The sequence below is a fragment of the Anopheles gambiae genome, chromosome 3, assembly GCF_943734735.2.
Source record: "Anopheles gambiae chromosome 3, idAnoGambNW_F1_1, whole genome shotgun sequence".
Taxonomy (NCBI): Eukaryota; Metazoa; Arthropoda; class Insecta; order Diptera; family Culicidae; genus Anopheles; species Anopheles gambiae.
The window spans coordinates 77,440,213-77,465,057 of NC_064602.1; the positions used below are offsets into that span (position 1 = coordinate 77,440,213).

The 24,845-nt window shown below is 44.9% G+C and overlaps 1 protein-coding gene across 2 annotated transcripts in view; it reads left to right on the forward strand.

Annotated features, from left to right (window-relative positions):
• LOC1270695 (leucine-rich repeat neuronal protein 3) overlaps nt 1-24,845 on the forward strand; it is an 81,941-nt gene that overhangs the window by 36,854 nt on the left and 20,242 nt on the right. The window contains exon 1 of one of the 2 annotated variants that reach the window (XM_061654461.1): nt 13,074-13,350. The exons of the other annotated variant lie outside the window; for it this stretch is intronic. The gene's annotated coding sequence lies outside the window, so the exon portion shown is untranslated. Of the gene's footprint in view, nt 1-13,073; nt 13,351-24,845 lie in introns of those variants that run through there. 2 annotated transcript variants of the gene reach the window in all.

Below are 24,845 nucleotides of genomic sequence, written 5' to 3' on the forward strand. Positions count from 1 at the left end.
AGCAACAACAGCACTAACCATCTCGTTCAACAGCCTTGAATAATTGCTTTCTGCTTTCTGCAAAAGGTCAACGAAGATTGGCGTTCAAAATAATTGCTCACAGTCATAGTCAAAACAGAGGCAAAAAGCAAACAAGATACCGGCAAGGGAAAATGTCTCTAGAGACCACTGCACCATCAACCAACCATTCACACACACACAGCAACAGATGCACTTCTTCGCAGTCCCGATCAACCTGCAGTATGTTTTTGGCACGTAGTTTCATGTCATTCGTCTAGCGCCCGGCGTTTTTTTTTGTTGTTCCTATCCGTTTCTATCGGTTCCTTTTCCCGGTTCTCGTAGTCGTACTTCCCGATCAATCATTCATCCATTGCGGTATGTCTATAGAAGCGACTGACGGTCTCCATACCGCCCGTCTTCTTTTGCCATCGAACGGTTGGGCCAACCGTTATGATGTCTTACTTACGAGCACGATAGATTGCGTTCCTTCACGACCAGCGGAGTAAAACCAAAATAGCTCGCATACCGCCCGTAACAGAAATGCGCATGGGAGCTCGTTTTTCCACGCCTTTTCCACTGTTCTCTTTCCCCCACTTCGTCAACCGAAGCGCTCTCGGCGGACCAAATGTTAGGTGTCACCGAAAAGTCGGAAAATATTTATTTTTCTCACCCGACAGCAACTGACTCTGCTCGGTTTCGGAGGCTATGGGGAGACCACGCAAGGGCGTGGTAGCGTCTTCAAGTGCGGGGAACAAGAGCGTGTTGGGATGTCGACACGCCAAAGAAAATAGAGAGTTCCTGAGCGATGTCAGTTTGGTTGTTTCTGCCCGCCGCTGTTGTCGTTTTGCTTTGTTGACTAGAGGCAGCCCTGGACGACAAACGAAGATTAGAGGCGTTGTTTTCAAAACAGCAGTACCGCAGCAAATCAAACCATTTCGTAGGCGGACCAGCCGTTCGGAAGAACGTTGATTTTTGGTAGAAAAATGTTGTTTTGAAACGCATCTCCGAAACACCGAACAACAAGCGGGAATGCTTCCGATGCTGTTATTGAAACAGTTGTTGAAACAGCGTGAATAAATGTCGCGGCGAGGGTTTTGTGTAACCCAGGTTTGAGGTTGTTTTCTTGGTTTTAGTATTCATTGTGGAAGAAACAGTAGCAAGTGGTGGGACTTGCGCACGAAAGTGGTTCTTAGTAATTAAAATACTTTACAACAAAACGCACACACACACAACTCGGCACACAGCGCAGTTTCTATCACTTGTTTTACACAACCGCTTTGCAAAGAAGACAAACACAAATTTGGGAATGATTTTCCACATCACCGTCCCCCGCGAGTGTAACTTTTAATTTATTCCGCAACTTATTACCACAGTGCGCACCCGGCTGTGCGCCACGTGGTCTGCCCGAGCTGGTCTGGTTAGCTTGTTGCAAGTGCTTGTGCAGTGCAACTCCAGCAGAACTGCAGACGCCAGACTCACTGCCTCGCTGCCCCAAAAAACCCGGGGCGAGTTTTGCCACAAACCACTTAGCAAAAACAACTCCGACTAAAATGTACTATTTTGCCCCGGACAGGCAAGCTGCTGTAAGTGCTTGTAATTGTTCGGTCCCGCGCGGTACAGGGACTTTGAGAGCTTTGCCAGGGAAAGCTTCCCGAACAACGCAACCCAACGCGTTTCCCTGCGGACTCTGTTTGACGAAATGCAACTTTTCCGAGCGGTTAAACAAGCGGCAAACGGGCTTGGGGGGAAGAATTGTTCGGTTAGATGGGGAGATGGGGCGTTGGAAGAGTGGCGTTTTGGTTGGCCGAATAGTAATACCGAATGCAAACCGCATCGCGTGTTGCAGTCTCACACACTCACACAGACACAAACACTCATTGTACGTTGATTATGCAAGTGTGGACCACGGGAGAGTTAAGCAGTTGTGGGTTTTGGTGTGAGCTGGGCAGACGGAGCTGCACATTAACGCTCTGGACGCTAGTTTTTGAGATGGTTTGCATGTTGGTGTCGTGTAACAGATAGCATACTGCTGCCATGGCTCGGCGGTAATGCTTCATGCTCATAATCTAGCACAGCCCCCACACCCAGCCCGTGCCATGATGCTGCTTAATTTACATCGCTACAGGACAATCTTCAATTATCCTTTAGATGCGAGCACGATTACCGCCAGTTTTTCGCTTCACGTAACGCGTGGCATGGATGGTTCGTTAAGCAGCCCCAGCCCATTCGTTGGGGTACGTGCGCCAGCTAAGTCACATAACACACCAACAATGCACACACAGCAAAAGGCACGTGCAGGCACAGTCATCGTGGGTACAGTGTTTTAACTATTCTAATTAGTCACTGGCCTACATCCCACGCTGTACACGTGGAGCTAGTGTGTGTGTTTGTGTTGGGGACCTTCCATGTCCGTGCGGGACGTCATTTGCAGGCCCAAGTTCTTTGTGTGTTGACAAGGTTAGTTTTCCGCTTGGCCCACTAATGGTACAATCTGAACGGCCACATTGTGCCTCACGGTGGATGAGTTTTGGATGGTAACAACCGTCGCTTTCAGCTGTTAGATGTTAGAGCCATGCGTAGTTCGCGTAGGATATTAGTTAGTGCTAGCGTTTGTAACAGTTAGCTTTACAGCTAAGGAAATCTAATCATACAGTGATGTGCAATATCATGTGATGTGGTAGTGATATCATGTCGTGGCTTAGTTTTTAAAGCAATTTTACTATTTTTAGCGATCTATCATCTTGATGATATATTTGGATATTTGTATTGTATTGATGATATATTGGATATTTTGTGTTGTTCCGTGTGTTGGGGCGGTCCCGTGATCAACTCATACGACTCAATAACATGCCCATCATGACTAGAATGGACCGTCTCCCCGTAGCAAGGATTGACTATCCGGCTGTGTGGTAATGAATTAAGTCTCGAAAGCCTGTATAGGCCGGCATGTCCACGTAGGACGTTACGACAAATAGAAGAAGAATAAGAAAAAGTGTTGTCAACAAGAGCAATTTCTTAGTGATTTATTTTGCATACTTCAGTTTTGATGGATGTTTTAAAGGGTTTTCCAGGGGTTCTCATAGTTGTCAGACACTTCCTCGACTCTTTCTTATGGGAAGTGATCTTCATATGACGGAAATTGGAGTCTAAGGCACTCTTTTTGGACAGGCTTGCTGGAAATTCCTATTGGATTTGTCCAACAAGAATGCTATAGAGTACAACTCCCGTTACATTAAATTCATTTCACTTAAGAAAGTGTCAATAAAGTGTCCCACTGCTATGAGAACTCCTGGAAAACCATGTATTCTATTTGAAGATTTTGTAATGTTATCTAAATTGTTTGTAATGTAATGTGATTTGGTTTGTATGCTATATAATCCAGGCTTCAGTTTTCGTACAAAATAAATGGTTTTCTAAAGACTTTTCTCGCAAAGTCTCTAAGTCCACTCTTGAATAAACTTCAAAGTACTATGCGATATTATTGAAAAAATACTTTAAAAATCTCATATGTTGACACCTTTGTGATATTAACCAAAAAAAAGTGATATCACGTACAAAAATATCGTTAAAATCCCACCATGTATGAAGGCACTCCTCCCCATGCTTTGCGTCTTGCAGAACTCAGTCCTTCTTCGTCTCTAATCTTCCATCACCCGCCATAGCTATACCCACCACCTAATGAACTCCAGAAAACCAATCGATCGACTACGGTCGAGTCGATAATTGCTACACTTCCCAGCACCCTCATTCGCTCGATCATGGTTCCGTAGCGTGTGGCAATTCTCAAGACGCTCATCAAAGGGAAAGCAAGCGCACAGCGGGAACGAGAAGGGAAAAGAACAGCCAAACCTACCATTAACACGAGCTAATTTCATACCCGCACCGGTACGCCCGTTAATCGTTATCGACAACGGTTTAACGCCTTACAAATGACTCATCGAATTTCCTCCCAAAAACAACTTCCACCCACGGTCCTTCCCGGGAATCGCAGGCCCGACTGGGGATAGAAATGGAGAGGAAAGTTCAATCTAATTGCCGGCCTTTTTATGAACTTCCATGGATTAGGGTGGGGGGTGATGAAGGCAGCAAACTCTGGCCAGTTGAAATTTCCTTCCACTCCCGCGGGACTTCCGCGCACCGATTTACGACCCCCCCCGAACACGTGTTCTTATAGCAGCAGAATAGCAGCAAAAAAGAGGGATAGCACCGCACCGTTTTCCCGGAACACGTACACCGGAGGGACGAACTGAGTTTTCCGCCTTTGATGGTGGAAAATTTCAAAGAAAATGATTACCACCACCATTATGAGGGGGCGCAAAGTGAGGTGTGTGAGAGGTTTTAGCCACCCGTTTTTCAGAGAAGTACTAATAGCTGATGGGCTTCCTTAACGCTGGACATTACAGAAATGTTCTCCCAAGGCGCACCTCTAGCGAACGAACCCATTACAGGAGAGTCTGAGCATATAAAAATTCACTCACCAAATTAGTCTCGCGCGGTGAGCCACAAAATATGGCCCCGCTCCTGGCGGAAGACACCGTTCAAGGGAAAATCTCTTCCCTGCCAAAAGGGGGCACGCGATCAAGCCCAGACGCATCGCGTTGTCCACGCAAAGTGCGTCGTAAATCGTGATCCACGCGGGGCATTTACAAAGTGATCTTTACCTTCCAGCCAACCATCTGCTACCGAAACAGAGTTCTAAGCACGACGAGAAGAACACAAAATACCTTCATCTTCTACCTCAAAGTGTGTGTGAGTGTGACGACCCATCGTAAATTCGTTTTACAAGCTACTCAACTCCTAAACAGTCTCCTCCTTCGGCGGGGCCAGCTGTTAGGGATAGGCCCATACCTTTCAAAGTTCGTACCATTCGTCCGCGAGCGTCCGCGCCTACCTTTCGAGTTAGTGCACTGAAAAAAAAACCAAAACTCCTCCTTCACCCTTTTGCTCGGGCGGGCGAAAACTTCCCAACGTCGAAAAGCACGTGAAGGTAATCGTTTTGGCCCCGGAAACGCCACCGACAGCATGCTGGATTCCAAGCCCCAGCACGGCAGGTGTTTTCAATAGGCCCCTAACTGTGTGTGTATGTGTGTGTGAGTTTTGCCGTATGTCTACGGGATTGCGGGAGTTCGCTTTCTTCGCCGAGTCCTATCCAACGCAAACCAAGGATTGACGCATGTATCAAGGGGGAAAGGGAACGCGCGGGGAGCTGAGTGGATCATAAAAACTACATTGAGGCTTTATTTGTTTGCCATTTTTCCCACCACCCATTACGGGTCACTGCTCGCACTGCTACCATCTTGTGCTGCCTACCTGTCGCATCCGGGGGGGGGGGGGGGGGGGGGGGGAAGTTCTGCACCAACACGCGGCCAACAAAACTTTTGCACTTCCGAGGCGGGAATATGCCCCAAAAGCTACTCCAACACACGGACTCGGCAGCGATGTCTTCAGCTCCAAATTGTACCTAACGGACCGGCAACGGACTTTTCGGTCGGCTTGTTGTCTGAGACGAGCTGCTGCTGCTGCTGCGCATCCGGAAGTTCCGGAAAAAGTTTCACCTTTTACCCCATGCCGAGGGAAGGAACACCCGAAGATGTACGTGAGGCTATTAGGTGGCCGTAACGTTGAATAATGTATGTTGCTTTTCGGTGTGATGGCCCCAAACTCCGGTCCAGGGAAGTAGGCAATTTCGGTGCTGAAGACGGTGTGTAGAGCTCTGGAACCCGTTTGTTTCTTTTTTACGGGAGCGAATTTTTAAATGCAATTCAACATGTTTATTCAATGTTGTTTCTTTTGACTCTGAGCACATCTGTAAGTAGATGAGAGAATACAAAAAAGCACAGCCAGGACGAGCTATTTTGGTCCTGTTTGGGGGGAAAAGTTGAGCTTTGTGTTCTCGGTAGCCCAATTTTCCGCCCTATTAACCATTCTATTTCACGAACGAGGACAGGACGGCGGACAGAAAGCAACTATTGCAACATTAAGAGCCCATTATTCAACTTCAAACGGGGAACTTTTCACTAAACTAAACTAAAGCACCCAAACGAACTAAACTTCCAAGCACCGTCCCATTCATCCAATTACTTTGCGTTGCCTTTCCGCCGTGGAAAAGTGAAAGTAATTCAACACCAATCGCCTGAATTCGTGGAAAAAGGTTTGCCCATTGCCCTCGTTTCTCTTTACTTGTTCCCCTCCCCCTAAAAGTAGGCCTCTAAAAACTAGTAAAAGTCAATGTTTTGCTCTCTCACACGGGGGTGGTTTGCTCCCCATTTATTGCCCTTTCCAAAGAATTTCGGTACAGTCGAGGGAACGGGAACGGGTACGCACGGAGTAAAAACGGAGCAACCACCAAGCACGAGGAACACAAGCAGGAATGGGCATTAGGATGGCATTGAGCCATATTTTCGATAGCAGCAACCTTGGACATTCCACACGCAAACCGCCCGGTTCGGTTTTGGTTCGGTAGGCTCTCCAGCGCGTGCGAATTCCGTGCCGTCGGCAGTGTCGGCACGAGCCAGGCTTAAGTGCACCTTTATTAAGGTAAAACCTCGGCCTGGTGGTATGTTGTACTTGCCATAGGGTTGTACTTGCCGGGTGGTTTGCCATCGATCGATCAGCTCGTCCTTGCTTGAGAGTAATAAACAGGAAAGCTTTTAGCAAAAAGGGCACGGGTTTGATCGTTCTGCTTCTTTCTTTTTTGTTCTTGTTGGTGTTTGCTCTGCTCTTTGGGGCTTGAGTGGTTGCTGGTGAAGAATTATCGTTCAAAGAAAATCTGAAATCACCCCAAAGGTAACGCAATTCATTACCAACAAGCCAAAGAGGTGCTACATCAGGGTTTGAAGATATTTCAAGTGAATGAAAATAAATTTCGATCGAGTGTACGAATTGAGTTAAGTAATAGAAAAGTGAATTTTAATAATTTATTAGCTTTTGCAGCGTTATATAACGCAATTTCAAATATTTTTTTACTTGGAGTTGTACAGCAATACTGAACTGATCATGAACCTATTTTGTTACTAGATGTGATTTTTGAGCCATTGCATGGGACTGATGCTGAGCCCATTCTGAACTTCATCTACCCCGTATAAGTCATGGAGATGATTTTACAACTGGTGCTAAAACTATTCCTATTCTTGAACTGACTGAGATCCTAAACTAGGTTTCAAATCTGATTTCGAACCCATACTAGATATAGAACTGTAATTGAATCCACGGTATCGGTCCTGGAATTGACCCCGGACCCACCCTGGTGATGGAACTGATCCTGGACTTAAACTAGACACATAGCTGATACTGAACCTATACGGGTTCATGACCTGATCCAGAGCATAAGCCGATCCTGGGACGAAATCCGGACATGTAACGGTTGTTGAATCAGACCGGTGCTGGGACTAATACTGGACTTATAATTGATACTGAACCTAAAACACTCGTAGGACTGATTCTGAACTCATGAACTCTGACCCCGCTTCAAAAATCGTGCCTTGAATCCAGACCATTCCTGAAACTTTCCTCGATATTTTTCGAGTCCAAATCCTGTACCAGGATACTGTCACAGAATAGCGCGAACTTCGTATAGAATCGAGCTTTATTTGCGTAAAGAAGAATGCTCACTTTACTGATTAATTTTATTATCTTGCTTAGTCTTTCAAGCTTGTCATGTCTGAGGACCCCACAAAAAATTAAATAAGACATTACACGCTGCTCCCTATCATATTAAACGCAACTGTTACCGCTCATCATTAATATAATCATTATTGCTCCTCTCGATTGACCGTCAGCTTGACGGTAACATCAAACAACGGCAGCAGAAAAAAACCTCCATTACATTTCACCTTTCATTGACCTAATAAAACCCAAATTATTCACCGGAGACACGAACCACGCGCGTCCAAAAATCATTCTTCGTCAGCCGGGCAGCAGCACCATAAACCAACCAACGGGACGACCATCACCCGGCCCCGTAATTGTTAAACGAAGCACGAGCACAATAAAATCCATAACATTACTTACATCGTACCTTCCTGGTGGTCCCTGGCCTGGGCGTCCCTGTGCACAATCGTCTCCTCCACCCTCCGGCATGCCACCTGGCGGCGAAAACTCACCTGGGACATTCGAGCAAGATGTTCCGTTCCGTATGGTGGTGGTCGTTCGCAACGAAGCAGACGGTAATTTAGTTCCCTGGGCTGTGGGTGGCCAAACGGTGCCCAAGATACATCCAACCAGCGCAAACGGCTGGGACGATGTTATCATTATAACAATGGCGCGTTACGTTCCGCGTATCCTGCAATGATGGCAGTTTCGGGTCCTGCTACTGCTCATCCACCTAATCTCGCTGTTGCTTCCTTCGAGCGTTAGGAAGAGCGCGAAAGACGGGGTTTGGATTTGGCAATGAACAATGAATGAAGCTCGTAGGATTGCTTGGGAAAATTATGAAAAGGACCCCATCACCATGGTACGCTCTCTGTGGCGACACCATCATCATCATCATCATCATCGTCGTTCCAGCTGTCGACAAATTTTGATTACATCAATAATACATATCTCTACCAATTTCTTACAATCGGCGTATTCAAGTGGCAGAGATGTATTTATTTTTTTCTAAAATTTACGTTGAATTATATTAAATTATCCTCAACGGTCTTGTTCATCTTAACATTTCAGTTTTAAATATCAATTTAACCATTTTCTGTGCCTAATTTATGGCACAGCACACAGCAATTGATTCAATCATTATTACCATTCCACATGTCATGTTGCATTAATTTGCAATGGCAAAAGAATCAATCACCACACACACACACACCCTCTCCACATGACAAAACACTTTTATGCTTGAGCAAACACATCAAACTCCATCATGTGCCTCTGCCGAAGCACTCAGCTCCCACGCAACGCCCGAACCGCAGCAGTAGCAGCTTCGAGCAGTGAACTGCAGCTACGTGCCACAATCGAAGCAAATTCGATAAACATGTGTCAACACTTGTCGACCGTTCCCAAAGGAATAGGGACACGGCATAGAATCGTTGTTGCATCCCTGGCAAGGAAAGCACACACGCACGCACACGAACGTTTGCACAAATCATAAGCGAATAATAATCGACGCTTTTTGCTGCACACAGAAAGGGCTGCCACAAGAAAAGCCAGACACTTGCCTGTGTGGCGTCGCTTGGAATGGTAAATCCATCTCCCCCACAATTCCAGGGCTTCCACGGATCGATTAATTCTTCGTCTTACGTCGTATCTGGGTAAAGGCGGTAGGATAGGACGTTCGAATGCATGTACGCGCTCCAATTTGGTCTTTAGCATAATGCAAATTGTTGCAACAACGGTTCGGTTTCCCAAGGCCCAAGGTTTCTTCATGCGTGAGGATGAATTTAATTACCGGCGGCGATACAATCGAGTACGGGAGAGGGGAGAGACCCCGGAGTACTTAAGCTACCCGACCGCCTCTCGACACGAAACAGCCAGGGATACACTTTGGGGCTTGTGCGTTGGTTTCACAGCGCGCTGCAGAATTAAGTATGTTTACAAGGCTTGCTAGGTTCGGTTGCCATCGTACCAAGATCATCACGTACGCCGGCTGTCTAGCTTTGACAGTGGTGCACTTGTGTGGAAGTGCAGCAAAGGATTTTCCCCTCTCCAACAAGCAAACAAGTGAGTGCATGTGTGTTAACAAACACTAAAAACACGATCCTTGGCAGGTCGATGTAGTCATCACGCTGAACCGCCCGTAAACAATGCTTCCGAAAAAAGGGATTTATTATGCACGCGAGCATACCGAACACAAACCCCCAAACGATGGTGGGGGGCCTTATTTTGCAAGCAGGCAGGCAGGCAGGCAGGCAGGCGGGAAAATGTAAACGCTTTTCCATCGTCAGCCAACAAGCAAGTGAGCGATTTTCATCACCACAGCCATGTTCCTAGACGTTTTCCCCCGCGTGTAGAATGCGCATTTTTCCGCGTGTCTATTATTTACACAGCTAATCAACTGGTTAATAAACACGATTATGCACTTGCACTTCGCCAGACTTCTCCTTTCGGAGCGAGAGGGCCTGCGCCAAATTAATTCTTGCCACACGCTTGCCCTCGCTCGGTGCTTCGCGCCCCTTCCATTACAAAGGCTTGCGGGTTAGTCAGTGCCCACAAATCGATCAACGCGTAATAACAGCTTCAACTGAGGGAGGGTTGATAGCAAAAACTACCTCCGCTTTCCTTCCCCGAGTATGTCAATAAACAACAGCATTCTGGTGCGTTGTTTGCGTTGCGAACCGTGCTTTGCGTTGCGAAAAAGGGTTGGAGGGAAAGGATTTTTCTAAACTATCCTTAATTCGATTTCGTAATCGGGCTTTGCGCAAACATTACGTACCCCCATCATAATGAGCATTAGTTATGTATTTGGCGTACCGAAAAGGGCGTCGGGGGAGAGCTGATTGTACGCTTTACGGCATTTGCATAACGATTACTCGAATCGGCCACCCCTGGTAATCGATGGTAAATTAATAATTGTAAATGAAATGGAACTTAATTCCAGCAACGGTTTGTTGAAAGTCGAACCATCACACAGAGTGCGTTACAAACCCACCTGTATTAAAGCTGATTCTCCTGAAATGAATAATTCAATAACAACCAAACAAACAACCATCAACCATAAAAGTGAAATTTAATACATTTTTGAACGTATTGGCCAATTTGCCCGCGAGCATCGCTCGAGCATCAATTCCTTTCGCACGCAATCATGCACTGCACTTACCTGTACACGCGAAGGTAACGATTCCGCTGAAACCCAGCAACCTCCGTACGCACAGCACAGTAACGCCAATAATGGTAATTATGGCAACAGCCCACTGACAGCTGCTGAAAATTATTGTGATCGATTTCATCTCCCACCCGGGGCGCTTGCTGGGCTCATATTCCGTACAGCGGAAATCAATAAAACGCCACACGCAGCGCATCATCGCCAAAGGTTGCGGCAAGGGAGGGTTCAGAAATACTATCGATTTCTCCCACTTACGTGTGTGTGTGTGTTTGTGAACCCGCTTCAAAGTAACTCGTTCCTGCAAATGTGTGGAAAATTAATTGCCATATCAGATCGTATTAGATTAGCGTGTCTGTGTCACTTTTGTTGCCGAAGCCGAAGGACGTGTGGAGCGCTTGGCATAAAGGGGGAAACGCACTCCACTCTCTCGCTTGATGTGTTGATTTGATAAACATGGCTGTGTGGTGTGTTGCCGAGTTGCTTCCAAGACTCGTGCCAAGGCGTGTGAGGAAAGGCGTGGACATCTTCTTGCACTTAATGGGACTGCATTTCCCGATCCGGAGGAAGATGAGCCCAGGCTACGTCATTCTTCACCACAATAAAATTACGCTCCAATGCACGTCGGACGTGTCGGCACGAGGTAGAGGCGATGATGCGCAAACTCTCTTATTGTACACGAGATGCAGTACCGGCATAATTCTGCCCATTTCTTCTGCCGCATGAAGAGTACTGCCTCTGACCACAGAATCTAATTTCCAACACACATTTACGCGCAAATGCATCGGGAAGGGGGAAAGTGTTCGATGAGTTGCTGGTGGTCTATTGCAGTTGATAGAAAAATGCATTTGACTTATGGTTTTATGGTGTGTGTGTGTGTGGTTTAAGACACTTGAAGCGAACACGATTGAGGCTTTAAGGTGACTTTAATGACTGGGACTTTATGCAAAAGATTCTAAAAGATTCATCATTATTGTTGGAAACTGTTATAAGGTTCCAACAAACTGTCAGCTAAGGCAATGTTTTGTGTATGGGCATAGGCATAAAAAGGGAGAAAATAGGATAATTGCGATAAAAACGCCCAAGAGCGAAGATAACGGAGAATAAAGAAAAAACTATTTTTTTGGTGCACCCTCAGTGCTTACCTAACAAATTGACTTTGTTCCCTTTTTATGGTTAGAGCGCCAGTTTCTAACAATTATAAAGATGGTGTATGCAATTTTTTATAGATTTCCACCATAAAAACATTGCTGGAAATAAGGTCACAAAATAAGACAAAAACAACGTTAGTCAAAAAGTGTGTAAAGAATTTGAAAATAGTCGACTTCAATATTTCCTGGTAGATGGCCGCATTTGTGGAATTAACCCTCCAGAACTCCAAAGTGAAGGATTCGTAAACTGCTTGTGATTAGAGTATTAACACAATTGATTAGGTATAAATCAAGAATATAGGGTTTTCCAGGAGTATAGCTGTGGGACACTTTATTGACTATTTCTTTCGTGAAATGTGCTTAATGTAAAGGATAATTGGACTCTATAGCACCTTTGTTGGACAAATCTAATAGGAATTTCCAAGAAGCCTGTTCAAAAAGCGTGCCATAGAGTCCAATTTCCAACATGAAGTTCACTTCTAATAATAAAGAGTCCAGGAAGTGTCTGACAACTATGAGAACCCCTTGAAAACTGAAAACTGCATTGAATCTTGATTTACAAAGACTCATGGATTTATTGATAAAAAAATATTTCTAATTTCTAATGCCAAGAGATAGTTTAATACAAACAAAATCTTTATATAAAAATTGAAAACTGTATTGAATCATGATTTACAAAGACTCATGGATTTATTGATAAAAAATATTTCTAATTTCCAATGCCATGAGATAGTTTAACACATACAAAATCGTTGTATAAAAATAACCAATTGGCCGGCTTTCTGCCATTTTATTCCACCAATTCAATTCTCTTCTATTCAGCAATCGCACAGACTTCGAATGACCGGAATAGACCGGATAGTTCGGAAAAAACGCAACACGCAAGAAGTTGAATTGAATAATCCATCGAACTAGCGAAATCGGTTCCAAAAGCTAATCGATTACAATTTGTTCTCGCCCGGACTAATCAACCTAAAGTTGACCATCGCTTGTCCAAAAACCCGAACCATTTATCATTCCCAAAAGGATGAACGCTTGTAGGAAAATGCCTTCTGCAAATTATCACTTCTTCATTAGCGAAATTGCTACAATAAATCTCTCTCTTTTCTTATCTTCTTATCTTCTACAGGTAATTATCATCCCAGATAAAGCGTGTACGAGCAAAAAATCCGCCAACATCTCGTGCCGGTAGGCTCACTGCCGATGCTGGTGGAGTTGGAAACTCAACGCACGCTCTGACCTTCTGCAGGAAGACAGAAGGCAGAAGCCAATGGGCTGATCTGTCAAAAGAAAATTCGCCATTGACGCCGGAAACGTCCCGCCCGCTCCCTACACACGCTTCAACCAACCAACGTTAACACGGCAGGTGAAAAACTCATCGCAACACGGCCCATCTCCACCACGAAAACAGCCCAGGGGAAGCACCGTACGGTGCAAAATTGGACGGTAAACAAAACTCCATAAATCATGGCAATTTTCATCCCGAACCGATGGACCGCCACCCCGTGCCCTTTAGTCCCGTTTTTTCCTCTAGCCCCGTGCTCAGCCATTTGCCGACCCTGTTTTCGTCGATTCAATTCATTCATCTTCATTACATCGTCGTCAACGGCGCGCGCGAATCGAGCGAGCGCTGGGGAGACCGACTGTCCAATTGGTTGGATAAATCCCGGGTACCGGTAAAATAAAACTAAATGGTACGACCCTAAATGGGACACCGTACTATACGCAGTGCAGTGTAATTTTATCATGCAAAGGATAACCGGCCCCTCAGCGAGTGCTTTGGAAGAAGGGGAAAAAAATAAGGAAACAGTTTCCGCCCAACCTTACGCACGCTTGCGCCCCGCGCAATGTCGGTTAATGACTCAATAGAAAGTTATTCAAATTTGATTGCATCGTAGCTCGGTCTTTCGGTTCTCCCTCGCGTTTGGTTTGAAATAGGGTTTCAAAGTAATTGAACCAGCCAAAAACATTGGCTCTTCCCGTTCTACTAGGCTACTTGAATAACACAAACACGGCACAGAAGGTGATACAGTACACTACAAACAAGCCGGAAAAGGCCGCCAAGGGAACCATTTTTCATGCCACACTGAAAAATGCACCTTACGTGCGCACGTACAGGAATTCCTAACACTAACACGCCGAGCAAGCTTGCCTGGACTGGAAGGAAACTCGGGAATGATGCTAGCAAGAGACATTATGTATATTGCGCACGTACGCAAAGCACTTTGAGGGGGAGGGATGATGAGAATTATTCGTTCATTTTACGCGCGCATTGTGCTACGCGAACAACTCTATTTACGCCAGCACCCAATAGCCCAGCCTGCCTTTTGTTGCCGCTGGAAGGTGGAAGAATGTGTTTTCTGATTGGGTTGATTACGCTACGACCGCCATATCGTTTGGCAGTATGCAAAGTTTGTGCCAAACAGTGCGTTAAATCTTTGTTTTCTTAAAGGATCTGTTGAGGAACGCTAACGCAGTTTCGTTAGGTTCAACGGTAGGTGGATTGGGCGGTCGCCAAGGTCCCCGTCAGTTTAACAGAGGCACGCGGATGGTTACTCCAGGATATATAATAGTTGGTAGAGTAGTCCCGCGCGGGGCCACTTGGAGGATGGATGATGGGAAGCCCCACGACCGAGGAACCCACCACAGCGTTTACTTCAGGAAGTAGAAGTAAGACATTTAAATTCCTCAGGATGTGCTTGTACCTGTGCTATCTTCACATTTATCCTCATAAACAAACGTCTTATCTGTGTCTCTAACTTTCGTTTCGTTTGCCTACTAATCCGCCTGTAAACCGACAATTAAAATCACTTTTCTCCAGCACCACAGACATCCCGTCGCAGTTCGGCACAGCATTTAAAATTCTTCCAACCGAATGAAGGCCAAACGGTCCTCCTCCCTGCATTCTAGCCTACCTATTGTATGAAAGCATTGCCTTATTTATCCCTGCGTTCTTTTTTTTTTGGCTTCACGCCTTGGTCTGCTCTGCTAGCACTCTACGAAATACCGAGTAATAAAGTAATCGCTTCAGCTGCTAGACCTCTTCCCCGCAATCCGACCACCGCACGGGGCACGAGAACTTCATGCAAATCAGGGCCTGCCTGCTTGCTAATTACCATCGTCCAGGCCGGTCGAAGCCGCACGTTCACCAACCAAGCCGGACGTCCGATTCAAGCGGCCCAAACTGTCCGTACCACCTCAAATGCAAATGCTACCGCAGGAAACCGTCCAGACACTGTCCAGAAAGTGAGTTGGAGCATTATGCCTATCTCAACGTTAGCTCAAGCATTCCATCCATATCCATCAGGAAGGGGCATACCGAACGTTCGGGGGGTCTGGGGTCCATAGAGTACGGATCCGGAAGCAGCTCCAAAATCGGTGTATCCACTTCATCTATATTCCATTAAAATTTTGCCCCCGTTTTCTCTCAGCTCCTTGCGTCTCTGGAACTGGACCTCTCCAGGCAGCACAACTTCTGATACCCACCCGGTGCTAACTGATGCATAACTGATAGCATTTCCATCCTTTTTTTTGTGCATTCAGATCCTTTGCCAGAGCCTCTCACCTGGTTCGGTGTCTGTCTGTGTTGGGAGTGTTTTTTTTTCTCTTTCCTTTCCAGAAGTAATCAAATCCCGTCCAAAGGATGTAGTGGACCTATCCACCGACTTAAATCGTAACCTCTTTCGCACCTGACGAACGACGAACGCTCCCGAACGCTGTCCGTTCCAGGTGTACCCCGTGTCTGCCAAACGCTCTCTTGCCGTCAGTGAAAGTGGGCTCCTTGATTTGAGTACCGGTTTCCGCATTCCCAGGCACTCCCAAACCTCACCCGGTCCCGGCTTGATTGAGGCCATGTCCGTGATTGTCCGTCCGGATTGCAGCCGGCAGACGATTTGTATGCATCTCGGTATTTGTGTTCCGGGTGTGTGTTCCGAACCGTTCGATTGCCTCCCTTTCGGCTTGACTTGAGGAATTTGCACCACATCGGTCATTGTTTGGGTCGACCATCTGTGGGCGGAGGGGAATGGTGGGAAGGATAAAGGTGGCACAAAGGGAGGGATAAAGAATTTAAAATGTATCACAGCGCACCGGTAAGCAGCAGTATCAACCGACCAGGCAGGCCACACCGAGAACGAGAACACTAACGAGAGCAAATGAATATGCATAGGAGGGAGGGACACTGCAGACCTCCCAGAGTCCCCGGCCCTCCCCCCGATGAGTGAATTAATTCATTCCGGTCCATTTGATTCGATTTATTCCGGTTCGTCGAACGTACCCGTAGTGTGTGCACGTGGTGGAGGGCCATGCCTGCCTTGGCCCATGATTTCATGGTCATCTGGCACAGTAAACCTGGGTGGACCTCTTCGGGAGTGTACACCGCCGATGTCTTGATTAGATTGCAGCAAGCCATGGAAACACACACACACACAGAGCAAAAAATCACTCTACGAGGAAGCTCTCCTCGTTCAAGAGGACCCGTCTGGTGCGAGGTTTGTGTCGTCTAGACGGTCCGGCCATGATCCGGTCCCGGACTACTAAGACCCGGCCGTCCGGGTGTCTGCGGTTCATCGAATCATACAGCACTTAATTAAATGCCGGAAGCTCAATCTTGCAAAGCTGATGACGTGAGTAAACGTTGCATAAAGCGCCACGAAGAAAGTGGAAGTCGCGCAAGGCGACCGTTTACACTTGACGCTCCGGCTCTGGACCTCAGCCTTGGTTCTTGGTCGGTTCTTTTGTTCCGTGGTGGTGAAAGTGAACAAAGCAGACGTCTTTCTTTTCCATCTGAATCTAATTTAATTTAATTCGAGAGATTTTAAAATCTTTGCCAAAGGCATCCCCAATGGCAAGTTCTTTCTCATTTGGAATGCAACAAAGGTTAAGGAGGAGTTTGGTGGCTGGTTGGACATGGATTGGCTTTCAGCTGACCCATCAGAAGATGATCAAATTTAAGCAAATCAATTCAATTACAGATATCATAGTTATCGTTCGAAAAGAATATTTTAAACTGAATTTGTCTTTATTTATTGTAAAAACTGAACTCCAAATCCTTCCCAAAGAATTGCTCACTTCCAAATCCATAATAGGATTTATTTTCCACCCTGTCCCCGGGACATTGATGTTAGTTTTAACTACTTCTTAAACCATGTTGCCATTACCAACTTTTAACATTTATCTGTTATCATCGAAAAAACGCATTTTTTCGGATAACTTCTCAATTCCAAACTCCTATTCTTTAGACATAAATTCACGAGATTCGTTTCTACCCCCCCCCCCCCCCCCCCCCCCTTCTCCTCGTTGAACCTTTTGATTGCATCTTAAACTTTTAACCTGAATCCTGTCCACTTGGAGCTTCTTTTTGTTTGTGCCCCAATCATCCACCTGCCACGGGCCAATTTCTCACGGGCCACACAGTGGCTGCTTTTTTTCACAGTTCATCGTCACCATTCACCCCATCCGAGCAAGCAAACCTCACACGTGCGAGTCAAGAAAGCTGACCCGCTGGCTGGCCCTGCCCTGCAGGAGGCAACCAGTTCCGACAAGTGATACTCCTCAAAACAGACAAAAACACTGAAAAGGGCGCGCGTAAAAAAGCGAGAGCGAATAGAAAGTTCGTTTTAAGTGGACATCCTTCCCAATGAACTTTTTCGATAAAAACCCCACCACCTTGTGCCATCGTTACGGGCTTTGGCGAAGGAAGGGTAGGGTGGGCAGGGGGCTTGTTTCCTGAGAGCACACACAAAAAAGCACATCCTCGTAAGAAAACGGGAGGGAAAAAAGCCAGCTACCAAAAGCAAGTGATAAAAGTTAATAGCATCCGTTAGTTTCGGAAGTAGCTGCAACCAGTTTTGCTACTTTCTTTACGTGAAACTAATACATTCATTTTTGCGTCCTCGGGGGCTTGTTTTTTGACTTTTTGCCCGGGTCCGTCCAGTGCTTTTGATATTTCTGTTTTCTGTTTTTCTGCCCCACCAGGTGCGGGGAGGGTTTTGTTCTGCTCCTTCTGTTTCAGATCTTCCATCTATTTATTTTGCCTCAACTTTCCCTCAACTATGCAAACTAGTAGTAGTAGCGCTGGCTGAAAACACAATTTTCCTTTTTTCCGTCCACCCACCTTCAGAGCGAGCCAGATCAAGCCCGGTCGTTATTTATTCCCGGTGACCTCTCCCCCAACCCCTCCCCTCTCTCTTCCACGCTGATAAAACACGATGAAACTACATTTAATGGCAAACACTGCGCGCTTCACCTGCCGGTGCAGCTGGCAATTTTATGAAATTTTCATCAGATTCACCGATAGTCAAACGAGTGTATCTTGCTTCTTTTTTTGTTTCGGTTCCGCTAGTGGGTTTTTTTTGTATGTGATTCAACAGCATGAAGTAAAAAAAACAACACAGCGATTGTACAATAACTTTGGGAAGGACAAAAAAAAGCTGGAAGATAGAACAGGGAGGAGAGTTTGCAACATAAACTCTCAACATCTTTTTCGATTAAAAACACATACACCAGTACAGATGAAGGGTAGGGGGGGGGGAGGGGATGGCTGGATTTTCCGCCAGGTTTGGGATGAGGAGGAGGAGGAAACAATTTCACGTTTGCCATTCGGTTGGTGGGCCGGCCTGATGAGGGCGTGAGGCTTTGTGTGCAAGGAACAAAGCGTGCCCGTTGGGGGTTTTGCTGTGTTATATTGAAAGTTGAATTTTCCCATCTTACTTATCTAGTGCCGACCGGAGTAATTCATTTAACAAGGATTTTTGGAGCGGCAACGACCAGAAGGCTTGATTTTTTCTTTCATTTCTTTCTCTTATTTGACGAGGTTTTTTTTCCTGTTCTTGACTCTTTTGGTAATGAAAATGAGTTTGCACTATTATTTAACAATTTTAAATTAATGTGTTTCCATTTCCTAACTATTTCCAAATTATTGCATATTTTTCCTTCTGCTTTGCTAATGAATTGAGGAAAAACTATAAGTTACCTAGGGTAAATGTACCGATACTGGTGCAATTTTCTAGTGGTACAGATGCGTTTTAATGGATTTAAAGTGTCAGGAAGGAAAATTTCTGAATATTTTAACACATAGCAACTGGAATGTGTTTTATCCTAGCAATCACAACCATTTTTACATCAAATTTGCGAAAAAAATACATATTTTTGTGACTGATTCGTTGTACCTATAATGGTGGTATGGTTCCTATAGTCGTCGTATTGTGTTCCTATAGTGGTGGTAAACAAAGATACATCCAAAACAGTGTATAATATCAATGAAACTTAGTTTCGAAGCTGTTTTCGTATGAATAGCAAGGATTACTGCCATAATATTGATTTCTTGCGTAAATTGATCGTAAAAAATATATAAATTTGATCGATGAAACTTTTGACTAAAGTACTGCATCACATCTGTCGTCAAACCCCACCCGGAAGAGTGTGGTTTTTAGGTAAATTTCCTAAATGAAACTCATTTCTGTTGCTTATTTCAGTGAAAACAGTGCGACATGTCAAAAATATCCTCCAAAATATTCCAAAAATCCCTGTTTTTATTGATTTTATAACTATAACCACCGATAAACCGATGTGACACTGGCGTTACAAAGCTGTCCCACACGAAATTACTGTCATTTGCAATGAAGGCGATCACTTTTGTCAAAATGAGCTCTGTTCGCGGCTGCTTAGATGGAAACAACTTTTCCAAGTACAAATAACGGAGGAAGTGTTAGGCAAGATTTTATGAAAATAATTGGACAAAATACCCAGGAAAATCATTTGATGGGTTTCCAAATCAATACAAATGATGTGAGAAGTGGAGAAAATATTCTTCGTTAGAAGTTGGGGAGAAAAACAAAAAGGGGGTTTAGCAGTTTCTCCTCTGTGTCAGTGTAGTAAGCGAATCATTATAGAGATGGCGCTAATGTTTAACGTATTTTCATTTGAACAACATAAGGAGACAACTTTTGAACCTAATTGTGTTCGAAGTGTCACGTCGGTTTGTCGGTGCTATAACCACTATAGGAACATGCCTATTTTGTGCACCTATAATGGCACTATGGTAAAAAAACACTTAAAAATGCATAAATATGGTCAAAAGGAAATAACTTTAGTAAAAAAATAACAATTCATAACAGTAATATTGAAAAATTAGTAATTACGTGGTTATGTGGTCATTTAGAACGTTAACAGAAATATGAGTTTCGTTATGAATTCCTAAAGATTTTGGAAAAATGTTGTCATAAAATAATGGATTTTTCGGTCATTAAGTAACGGAATGACCCCATTTATCTTTTAAACCCTTTGTAAAAGGCATTTTCGGACATTTCGCACTAATGTAAATAACTTAATTATTTTTAATATGCCGTATTGATCACTTTTTAGTGCAATAGCACCACTGTTGGTACTAGCACCACTATAGGCACATTCACCCTTTATCAAATGATCCTTTTTTCTCAAAAATAGAGTAAAACATAAATTTTACCATATCATAAAATTAGCATAAAATTTAATTGAATTAACTTAAATCAATTGATTCTACTGAAAGGCGAAATTAATGTTTCATCGCGAAATTAATTTAGTACACAAACGATTCCCCGATTTTCTTCCACAAGCAAACATTGCCTTCAAAATTTTGCATCCTTCGTGACATTTCCTCGAAAATTGGCCCGATCGGAAATCAGCGAGCCAATTTCCTGACTTTCATAATTAGCTTTACTCGCGGCGCGAACTTCACGCTTGCCTGTTTTTGTAGCTTGTTCATTGAAATATTCAAAAACTGCTTTCCCCTAAATTTAATGTATCCGATTTCAATTTACAAAAATCACCCTACCTCACACTCTAATTTGTGGATAAGTTTGCTTAATATTTCCCCCCTCACAGTTGGCTGGAACTTGCCAACTTGGTGGGTAATGAAATTTTATTTAAATTTCCAGCAGCGCATCCCCAACTACGCGAAGTTTATGCTGCCACGTACAGTGAAATCCCGTTGCGTTGCACTTCGGCGAAGGGTAGTGGCTGCCTTTTAGAGCAGCAATATACCACGAACATGGGGAATGGAAAATAAATTGAACATTGAAATATTCCAGTTACTTTCCCAGAATGGCAATGGACAGCATACAATGGCATTGCTGAACGGCATGCTGAACATGAACAACATGAACATATGTCCTGTATACAAATTCGGCTGAAAAATTCACAAAATATTGTTTATTTTTACGGTTCCAATTTCGGGAATTTCATTTCCAATAGTCCAACTCCGCAATCTCCGCTCTGCTATACACCTGTCACAAAAAATAGCTTAACTGATTGTTTGTTCGTATTTATCTAACATCAAATCACGCTATCAACCATCAGCTCTATGCTCCGATTGATTACCCAAAAAGGAAGGAAGAAAGGCCTAAAATGATCCTGTCCAAATACCACCAATCAAACGAACCGGGGTAGGGCCTCAGAAGCCAATTGTTTCTTTCGTGTTTCTTTGCAATACAAAAAAAGAGGCAAAAACACGAAGAAGGACGTCCTTGTGGACGGTTCGTCACATCCTGTGTCGACACCGTGGTGATCATAATTTTCTAAATCAATCATCAACGCTCTCGCACACGAACCGCCCTCCCATCGCCCGCTCGTTCCGCTCGAAAGCACTCGAAAACGATCTAATGACGAGCGGTGCCTTGATGGCCACGGTGACATCTTGCTTTTCTGCAACACTTGTAAACTAAGCCCGGCTTCGAAGCGAAGATAAGGCATCGTCCCAACCATTAGAGCGCGGCCGGGTCCGGTCGTGTCGTGCTAATATTCTGGCGCTATTGTTTTCCCCCTCTCCTCCCTTCGAAACACACACACAGAGTGTATGTGTGTGAAAATGTGTGTGTTACTTGCTGCTTCTACCCATAACGAGCCTGGGCTTTCTTCACAAGCCTCCGCCATCCGCCCTCAGGGGAGGAAAGATCTGAGTCAATAGTTGATTGAATTTGTACCAAACACACACACGCGAACACACTGGTGTGACCTTCCACGGCAAGAATCCGGCCATAATGGGATGGCATTGATGTCAAATACCTATTGAGGGAATGAATATTACATGATGTATCACCAAGTCATCAGACACTCGACATGTTTCCCCCACATCATCGTCATCATCGACATCTTCCACCACCACCACCAGTCTTGAACAACAACACCATCATCGAAACACATTACACTTGTTTCCTAATGTTTGTGTCCGCCCGTCCCAGACCCGTACAACGACATAACTTCTCATATATATATTGATCCTTCTCCGGTGGCGGCGTACGGCCCCCTCTTTTCTGGAAGACGGCGAAGCTCTCAGGAGGGCTGCCGCTACGCTGCTGTGACACCGGGGCAAGTGTCGTTAGTTGAAGAAGATCCTTTATTTGTCAAGCATCCTCCATACGTGTATGTGTGTGCCTGTGCCATATTCTTACACACCACGCGTTTGTATGTGTTTGTGAGGGATATTTTTTCACCCTCAACTTGTCCATTCAAGGGACACACATTGCTGGGAAACATGTCCGCTTTTTCCCAGCTCTCTTCACACCAGGGAGTTTGTTCTTGAATGTGTGTGAGGTTTTTTTGTGTCGCTCCCTCACGTTGTTAAAAACAGAAGAATAACTCACCGCATCCCTTCACGCGACGTGGTGAAGCGTGCTCGAGATTGGGTCGGGTTTGGGTGTGTGTGTGTGTTTGTTCCTGCCTTAATTGCATGCGCCCACTTAACGCCGGGAGGAGTGGCAAGAAGGTGAAACAGGGGGACTGGGGAAGGAAAAAATATTGCTTCACGGCCTTGGTAAGATGCTGATGCGTTCAAAGATCCCGTTGCTGTCACTGAGATAGGTATATGGTATGGTGGCACGTATGGCACAATGTGATATTGCGCATTTTATTGCAAAAACATGGAAATTTCAATGTTCAATTTTGAAATGTTTTACATAATGGCCAGACAATCTACAAATGGGAAAACTGTTAGACGATTTATTTTTGTAAAAATCGTTCGAGCCTCTTTTCTAGGCTCACTTTTTGAATTTGACAGTTGACATTTTGACAGCTGTGTTTGAGTTAAGTAATCGAAGTAGGCGTTTAAGCTCTTTCTTCAAATTGTCTGTTAAACCAGTTTAGAAACATAAATAGAACCACAGTAAAGTTTCTCTAATGTGAACTTTCAAGTAATCTACATTTTAGTCAGAGAAGACTTATAAATTCTTATCATGTTGATTTCATTGTATCGATTTACAAAACAAAGATCATTGAACAACTAAACAAAGCAAAAATAGGCAAAAACTGTTAAAAAAGGGAATTGTTTCGTTGGTCCAGATTGTTTCCCACATTTCTCAGTGTTTGTTTTAGCTTCAACAGTGTAATATTGTTTAAAAACTGTTTGAAATTGGAGTCTAACCACACAGAATCATTTCGTCCTGTCACTTGCTGAACTATTTTCAACTCAAGCACATTGCGGCTTCAGGTTTGTTCCACTCCAAAGCGAACTGCCATGGTTTGTGTCGCGTCCCATATTTATCAACTCCCATCCTCTAAACCGTACCATTTTGAGCTCGATTTTCCTGCTCCTCACGCCTCCTTCAAAGCGCTCGGTAAATATAAACACGGAAAATAAAAACCTCCACCCCACTGAGAGGCGGGTATGATTTATCCACAAAACCACAGTGATTGTGGTTTAATAGCTGTTATTTTATCACCCACATGCACTCCCACTCCACGCCAATCCCACCCACGGTCGACCTGCACCTGGGGTTGGCGCAAGGCCCGAGAGCCAATAGTGTGGTGGACCGATTATGAGGTTCAAACGCTGTTCGAGGACAACCATTGTTGTACTTCTTCTCCCCATTTTCTTTTCCTTCTGCTTCCTCCCCAGCGCGCGCCCTTTTGTGCACCTTCGCACGAAAGAAGCATCTCGTTGGACTTTGTTCTGATTTCCTTCTTCCTGTGTTCTATTTTTGCTTTTTCCTGCAAGCACCCCGGCCCTTTACAGAATATAACCGGGAGAATTGATCCCGGGGCAAGCCCTCGATAAATGTGCTTGCTCTGAGGGCCACCGGGAAGAGGTTTTTACAGTGTCCGTGCCCGGTTTGGGCTGCAAACGAACCGAAGCTGACATATTGGCAGCCGTGCAGCCCGGAGCCCGGGCCGCTTTCAAGGATCAATTTATGGGTGTAATAACGGTGTCGCCGGTTTCCTGTAACCACTGGAACACACACCCTCTCTTTCCTGCTGCACTCGTTTGTGTGTTTGTGTGTGCAACTGTACGATATCCTGGACGTTTTGTTTTTTTTTTGTGTGCTCCTTTCTTCCGAAGAAAAATCCTGCCAATTTCTCGCCCCAACCCCAAACTAAACTCCCCGCGGGACCTTTTGATTAAAGGTGGCTGTGAATTGAAATTGGCTTAGAAGCGCAGCCATAGAAGCTCAGTCCAACGCTGCCGACCGGAAGCACGAAGAAGTAGGCGTTGTAGAAAGGGGGAACGAGAAAAAATCAAGCCCAGTTGCAAAACACCTCGCACGACACGTACCCGATGTGTGCCTTATCAGTGCAACGTGGCTAAGCGGACGATTTGAATTTAAAAATTGCTACCTCACTCTTGCACCTTCTTTCCTTCCGCCAACCACACGCCCGGTGCACAGTGGAACAGCGACGTACAGCGAAAAACCAATCAGACGAGTGTCTTCGATAAATGGTGTGATTTACGGGAAAGCGGTTTTGGCTGCAAAAGTGACTACAGGGAGGAGTAAAGAGGGAAGGAAATTAATTTTATCGTGAATCCGCCTGCCTCCTCGGTGGCTAATAATGTAAAGGGAAGGCTAAAGAGACGTGATTTTAGCCTTCAATAAGGAATGTTACTGGAGCTGAGGTTCGGTGTTTGGAGTTCATTTTTTTGGGGGGTTAGACGCATGCAATGCGTAGCATCTTACAAGACTAACTTATCGTGT